Source organism: Lutjanus erythropterus, chromosome 18 (genome assembly GCF_056507025.1).
Source record: "Lutjanus erythropterus isolate fLutEry1 chromosome 18, fLutEry1.hap2, whole genome shotgun sequence".
Classification (NCBI taxonomy): Eukaryota; Metazoa; Chordata; class Actinopteri; order Lutjaniformes; family Lutjanidae; genus Lutjanus; species Lutjanus erythropterus.
The window spans coordinates 37,497,506-37,504,798 of NC_139334.1; the positions used below are offsets into that span (position 1 = coordinate 37,497,506).

The window sequence follows — 7,293 nt, forward strand, 5'->3', positions numbered from 1 at the left end:
ACTTGCACATTAAATAGAATACTGCCACAAATGATTGGCTGTGTACCCAGACATTGAAGTTTTACATGGGCATAACTATGATGAACTAGAGCAGTTAAAAGTTCTTTGAAATTTTACCATCAATGAACAGGGAACTAACAGGTAAAACACCAGTTCTGCGCTTCATGTGAAGTGGACAACACTTCAACAATTTTTTTAAAATACTGCATGACAAAATCTCACCATATATTGTCAACTCATCCTTATGCCAGTTGAAACAGAGGTGAAGTTTTTCTTTTTTGCATACAGACAATAATGAATTCTAACAGTTCAAACACTAAATATGCAACTCTTGGTAACTGGCAAATGATTATATCAGAGGAAAAGCGGTTTAACTACTGTTTTTTTTACATGACTCAACTACAATGCACTTGAACAGGCTAAAGAACACAAGTTAAAGTCATGTCTCGCCTCCCCATTAACAGTCACAGCAAAAGCTTTGTTTTCAGAGGCCTTATGTGCTGTGAGCATCGAGAGCCACCGAGCTGAAAAAAGATGGCCTGAATTGCTTCAAAGGTATACCTCATCTGCTTTGGATAATCAATACTGAGGGCATACAGAAGGCCAAAGATGTATGCCAAGGCAGTAGAGAGGTCTGGAATGTTATGTAGCACGATGTCCCCTTCCAACACAACTGCCTGGTCTCGCACAGACGTACTGGCATCGTTATCTTGTAGGATGGTGAGGATGGCAACAGATGCACCATTCAGCACTGGTTCCAAAATGTCAGTGTCCTGAAGAAAAGTAACAGATGCATTACTGAGAGCTAAGAAAAACTAAAGACAAAATACATTTCTACTGATTTGAACTTAACTTCCGTACCATGCTGGTCATTTGACTCATGGAGGTTTTAAAAAGAAATGATTTTATTAATGACACAGTAGCTTTCACCCACCAACCTTATGATGAGTTTTGTACAAAAGTATTTTCTGCTCCGGAACACCCACCAACAATGCCCAGCTGCTTCTCAGCAGAAAAAAGGGAGCGAGAGTTATAGACAACTGCAATCCTCACCATAAAATTATCTGGACTGCACTGAGGAGGTGTATATTTCCATTTTGGATGAACACATCCTTTAAAACATCTCATGGGAATTAGGAATTAGTTTTACTTGCATTACTTTTTTTGTACTTATCAAGCACTTCAGGAAAACCTTTGTTGCATCTTCTCGGAGGAAAATGGGCAGGCCTCTCAGTGCTGCTGTCCGTGGGACACAATGTTGGATGTCTAAAGAGCATTCAGTGGAAAACAAGCATTTCAATTTGTATAGTAACATAGTGTACTTATACACAATGCAAAATCAGAACTCTTTTATAGTAATGAAGATAAAGCACAGGTCAGACCCAGCAACATGTAAAACTTAAAAAAAACAACAACATTGCAACCATGTTAACAATCAATCAACAAAATATTGCCATTTATTCAGCACAGAAAATTACTGGGTAGCTGTCTTGTGCAGTCTGCACCATGTTCAATGCCTGACCATGTTATGTCTTTTGCACAGAAATGGAAATACCCTCCACAAAAACCAGTATCAATATGCAAATGCATATTATCATGTTCCAGTGTTGTGCTGAAGTCTGTGACCAATCAGATTCTGTGACCTGCCTTAGTATTCTTTCCCTAACCATCTCAGTCTATAGAAGCCAAATTTCCACCAGTAAAAGAAAAAAAATCCATGCTAAGTCAAAATTATGAGATGAAGTCCAAATTTGGTTGTTTTTCTCTCAATGTCTCATAATGACTTTTTATTTCACAATTTCAATTTAGCATGGGGATTCTTTTTTCTTGTACTGGCAGAAATGGGCTTCCATAGGAGTGAAATGTTTAGGGTAAGAATATTAGGACAGGTCAAAGAATGTAATGAGTCACAGATTTCGATGTAACACTGACAAGAGAGTATGGTATTTGTAAACATGGACCTTGAGGATTGACAATTCAATAAAAATGTAACTATTTTGACACCCATTACAGTTGCAGTAAGTGATGCACTCCTTGGGAGGACATAACATAACAAAAACACTGGCATTGCAAATTTTTTGGACTGATGGTGTAGTGGGTGCAGTGTGTTGGAGGGGCCTTGAGTGGAGTGGTAGCACAAGGTATAATAAAGTTTGCCAATACATTACGCCAGCAAATACTGTACTTCTTCAATTATAGTCAATCTAGTATAATAACTTGTGCCTAATTTGAATAACAGAATTACTGAATAAATTAGGACAGCCTTACCTCCTCAGAGGAAAACAGCGCAGGCCATCTCTCCTGGACCTCAGATACCATAGGTTGACACTCCACGACCTCTCTCCGCCCGAGGGAAAATGTCAGCACCGTCTTCTGCTGTATGACTGTCATGTTCTTTTGTTTCTTCTTCATTTCATCAACCAGAGCAACTCTTTCCTCTTCAAGAGTAGAATCATTGTGGTGTTGTGGATAATCTGGGACATGATTGACCTCTCCACGTTTGGGCTTTTTAAGGGTGAAAGGACTGTCCTGACTGTCATCTCCCCCTTTCCTTTTCCTGTTTACATTTACCTCATTGCAGCCTGCCTGACGAAGCTTTGATCTGTAGTTTCCAAGTTTGTGCTTGATACTTGCTTTCCATCCCTCGTAGCCTGTGATGCTACCTGGCTCCTTCAGACAAGGATACTTGAGAACCAGCGCAGAAGCAACTGACTCAAGCTCATCTTTCTCGGGGTAGCTTTTAATTTCAAAAACTGCCTCTGCAATTTTATCCAAAATCTCTGTCTTCATGTCTCTTGTCACTGCAAGGCCCTTCTTAGATTTTTCGTTTGTCACATTAGCCTTACACAATTTCAGTTCAACATCATATGAAAACTTGGGGATAGGACATGGAGAGGGCCACTCTGAGACATGCCTTAAGTTCATCTGGATAGAATCGGTCCAGCTAGGCCTGAAATCTTCAGAGTGAACACTTACTGTGTCCAGGGAAAAGACTGAAGCAGAGGACACTGAAGCACTGGATTGGTTAAGTGGAGATGAATCACAGTTCCACATTATATGCAGGACTGTATGCTCAGCTGGTAATTCAGATATTGCCGTCAGGTTGCATAGTGCATTTCCAAATTCTGGATCCTCAAACTGTAGTGAGAAATCACCTGGAAGTTCGAGTCTCTCTTTAATTATATCAATCAATTGCCCCACAGATGCTGGCACTTCAGGAAGCTGGACGCACCGGGCTTCTCTGGAGGAAAGAACTACCCATAACAAAACTACCCGTAAGTAACAAAATCTGAAAAGAGGAGAGAGAAAAGGTGGGAGTAAATGAATAGTCAAACCTGATTAGAAGACAGTTAACACCTATACCATACGGCTGCAAATGAGGACCTTTTTCCAGATTCATCTGCTGATTATGTTGATTTGCTAATAATTTAGTCTACAAATGTAAAAAAAATAAATAAATAAAGCTAAAGTCTATATCCAGTTTTTCATTTCCTTCAATCACTGTACTCAACTGGCCTATACTTGGGAAAGGCCTTCAGTTCATTCAGCACAAAACTAATACATAATGAGGAGAGAAGAAAGAAGAGAGGAAAGAGAGAGTGTGTGAGAGGAAAGAAGAGAGAGGAGTTGGTGAGGAGAGGAGAGAGAGAGGGGGATAAGTGGGGATAGAGAGATAGTAAGGAGAAGAAAGAAGAGTGTGGAGAAGAAAAGAAAGAGCAAGAGGAAAGGAGTGAGGAAGGGGAGCAGAGGACAATAGAGGAGAGGAGAGAGTTGTTGGTAAGGGGAGGAGAGAAAGAGGGTGGATGAGAGGGGAGATGAGGAGAAGAGGAGACAGGGTGGAGAGGAGAGAACATACCATTTTGAGTTGCTTTAATGGAGAAGGAACGTCCTTGGGGTCACCATCAGCTTTCCACCAACTGTGTATGCTGTTAGAGGGTGGTAATCCATCAGCACATCTGGCTCCTGTTCTGGTATCTTACATCCAATTATAAAAGGAAGTAAGCGCAGCAGTGTCCAATTTTCATGTCCATTACCAGCAACTGTTCCTTTTTCAAAGCTTGCTTTTGGAATTTTTTGAGGCTCGTTTACTTTGTCTGAATATTTGTAGGGAAATTATTTTATGAAGTTGTTTAATGCATCAAATGTAATGAAACCTTTTGAGATCAGATTTTTCAAACATAAGGACAACTCCAAAGGGATGACACCAGTACACATTCCCTTTTTACCCCATTAACACTTTGGAGGTTGTCAGTCTGCCTAAGCTCTTCCAGAAATGTATTGTGTTGATCAACACCCCTCAATTGGAAGTCATTAACTTCAGTGGTTGCGATTTGGTCGCGACTTATCAAACAAAAGTGACAGAACTTGTCAACAGTAAAACTTTCATAAAAGCCTGCCAGACCATGTGCACCAAGGTTGTCAGCACTTACACAATATACAGTGCCCTTAACAAACTGACCCACAACTTCCACAAAAATTCCCTCTTGTTCTAGACACCTTATATCTTTAATCAATGGCTCAAAAAACTTTTCATAACCATAGTGTTTGACATCCACACTTTTACCTAAGAGAGCTAGCTGAATTGAACTGAGATTCGATCGGAATCTTGCTGGTAAATTTAGAACTACCCAATATACTGCAGTAATCTTATGAAGTTTTCTAGAGGTGCCCAGTGGGTTACAAACTTCAAAATCATCAATATATAACGCCAAACTGATACATAAGTTTTGCTGTCCCAGTAGCTTATTGTCCTTGTAATACTTGCCGTCTTGAAAAGACTTAATGTGTTCAGATAAAGCTTCTTGATTAAATACAATGTGGTCCAAAAAATCTGCCCATCCGTGTAAAGTCTCAAGTATCTTAGTGACAGATTGTTATGCCCGGTTCGGGGGAAAACCTGAGCACAACACAAATGCGTCTCCCCTCTTTCCCCACTCCCAAGGATAACCAGTGCCACGGCAGGTGCAGTCCGACAAAGAATGATTTATTCATCACTCACATCAGAAAAACATGGTAGAAAGACGTCAGGGTGACCATGGCCCAAAATAACAAACAAAATGATCTGGGGTTAAATTAACTAACTTACCTACCCATAAAATAAAATATCTGAAATACAGGTACCTTACCTGACTCCCTAACATAAACAGGAGAAAAAAGGGATTACAAAATAAACGGGCTTCTCATCCATACCGCTACCAGGACTGATATATAAACAAAAGAGTTTTTATGAGCTGTGTTGTACAGATATTCTGTGGGTTCTACAACAGAAAAGTGCTCTTTGAAATATATATTCCTTCGGTCATCTGTGGATAGGGAACCTTTCTCCGAAGTTGTTAAAAGGAGTGGATTAGTTTGAACTATAGCATTAGAAATTTCTTGCAAAACAGAATCATTTACTATCTGTTTCTGCTTCACTATCAGATTGCTCACTTTCAATTATCTCATCTTCAGGAACAGTTCTTGCAATTGTTAGAAAATCCTCAAGTGTACAATTTTTATGGTTTCGACTTCTGTGAGAACTGAAGGTTGGGCGAATGTTTGTTTTTGTTTTGAGAGGTGTGATCAAAATCTGCACTGCATGAAATCCACCCCTGAAACACAAGAGACACATAGGACACAATCAGTTTTGCTAAAAGCACTTTTGCAACAGTCCCTGTAATTTGTAAACATAAAATAACAATACAGCTCTATTTCCCCAATTTGTGATGTGCCATGACTGAATAGGCAATATCCAGGAGGAATTTGTCATGCAGGGAGAAGAGGATATATCAAATGGCCAATGTAATTTTCCTAACTTACCAGACTGTCCTTGCTGTTCTATTATTTTCCTTTACCCATTTAGTTGTTATATCCATATTACTGATGATTACTGATTCTAAAGTCTCATTATGTCCATAGTTTGTGAAAGCACCAACTGTCATCACTACAATATTGTTGCAATATTAATAAAAGTATTTGGTCAAAAACATTGTGATATATTCTTAATGTATTATAAGAAAACCTAAAAGTTTAAAGAGACTTTGAAGTATTAAATATTAGACTATTAGGTTAAACTTATTATTATTGTCTTTGTTACTATGATAAAAAATACAATAACTATGAAAACATTAATACTATCTGTAATGTGACATCAACAACACACAACAATTATTCCTCAAATATTCTGTCTCCTAGCAGTCTTATAACACAGAGCATGAAGCACAACTTTAATTTGTATGTGACAATTAACTTACAATAATTAAGGACATTAGACAGTGTCACACCAGCTGTCAAACTGTCAAGTTAGCTTTATACGTTACTGTAAAGTAACAGTGCAGCACTGGATAAACGGTGTCTATTGAAAAAAGAAAAACAACGTTAGCTAATATGCAAGTTACTTACATCACTTTCCATATAATTGGCGCACATGTCTGCCATACATTGACCCATGAAAGCGTCTCCATGACAACGCCTACCTGCACCCCAGTAGCTTACATGGGCGGGAGTTTGTTTGTTGGTCAATGTTAACATCATGTCTCCACACAAGGATAACATTAAAACTGATTACAAAACGGGTAATAAGCTAATAAGCTTTACCACGGCAGGCGTGCAGTAAAAAAGCCAGTCTGAGATACCGTTATTTACTGATGAAAGTCTGTATCTGAATTTCAGACATGATTAACATTAAACAGTATCAGACATTACTTTTTGCGGGGGTCGAACGAGCTGGGCCGATGCTCTGAAATAAAACCTTAGCATAGAAGTAGGTGAAGTGCAGGAAATATCGTTAGGCGCTTGTAGAAAACCCTAACAATACACTTAGTTAGCTTACCTGCAAGGGCAAAATGGTCGTCAGCTCCCGCTTCTGTCCAGAAAATGTCCAAATACTACACTCAAACTGCAGACCAGGCGAAAATCTGTAATGGTTGAAACAGTTCACTTCACATCCAACTTTGGCCACATTTGGTCAAGTTTTCTTGGGGGTTTTCAGTACAGAAAATGTCTACGGACCACCATCACATGGCTCAGGTCTGCTCAGGTTCAGTAGAAGGTCCGTTTGGTTTAGTTCAAACTTGTTCAGACCATGTGTGCATGCGCACGTCAGTCATCTATGGGGTTTCCCACTGGTTCCCAACTTCACTCAAAAAATCTACTCAGAAGTTGATAATCTTTATTGTGCTGTTTAGAAAATCTTAGTTAGGACAACAATGAGAGAAATTTGCTGGGCAGACAAGTTTTTGTAGGTTGTAAATGGAAAGCTTTATTTCTGAGTCAGTTTGATTTGAAAACTTTAATGGAATCAACAATTACTAG

General features: G+C 39.1%; 1 pseudogene; it reads right to left on the bottom strand.

Moving 5' to 3' along the window:
- Positions 1-464: 464 nt before the first annotated feature.
- On the bottom strand, positions 465-3,334 carry LOC146311423 (uncharacterized; annotated as a pseudogene).
- Positions 3,335-7,293: the final 3,959 nt, after the last annotated feature.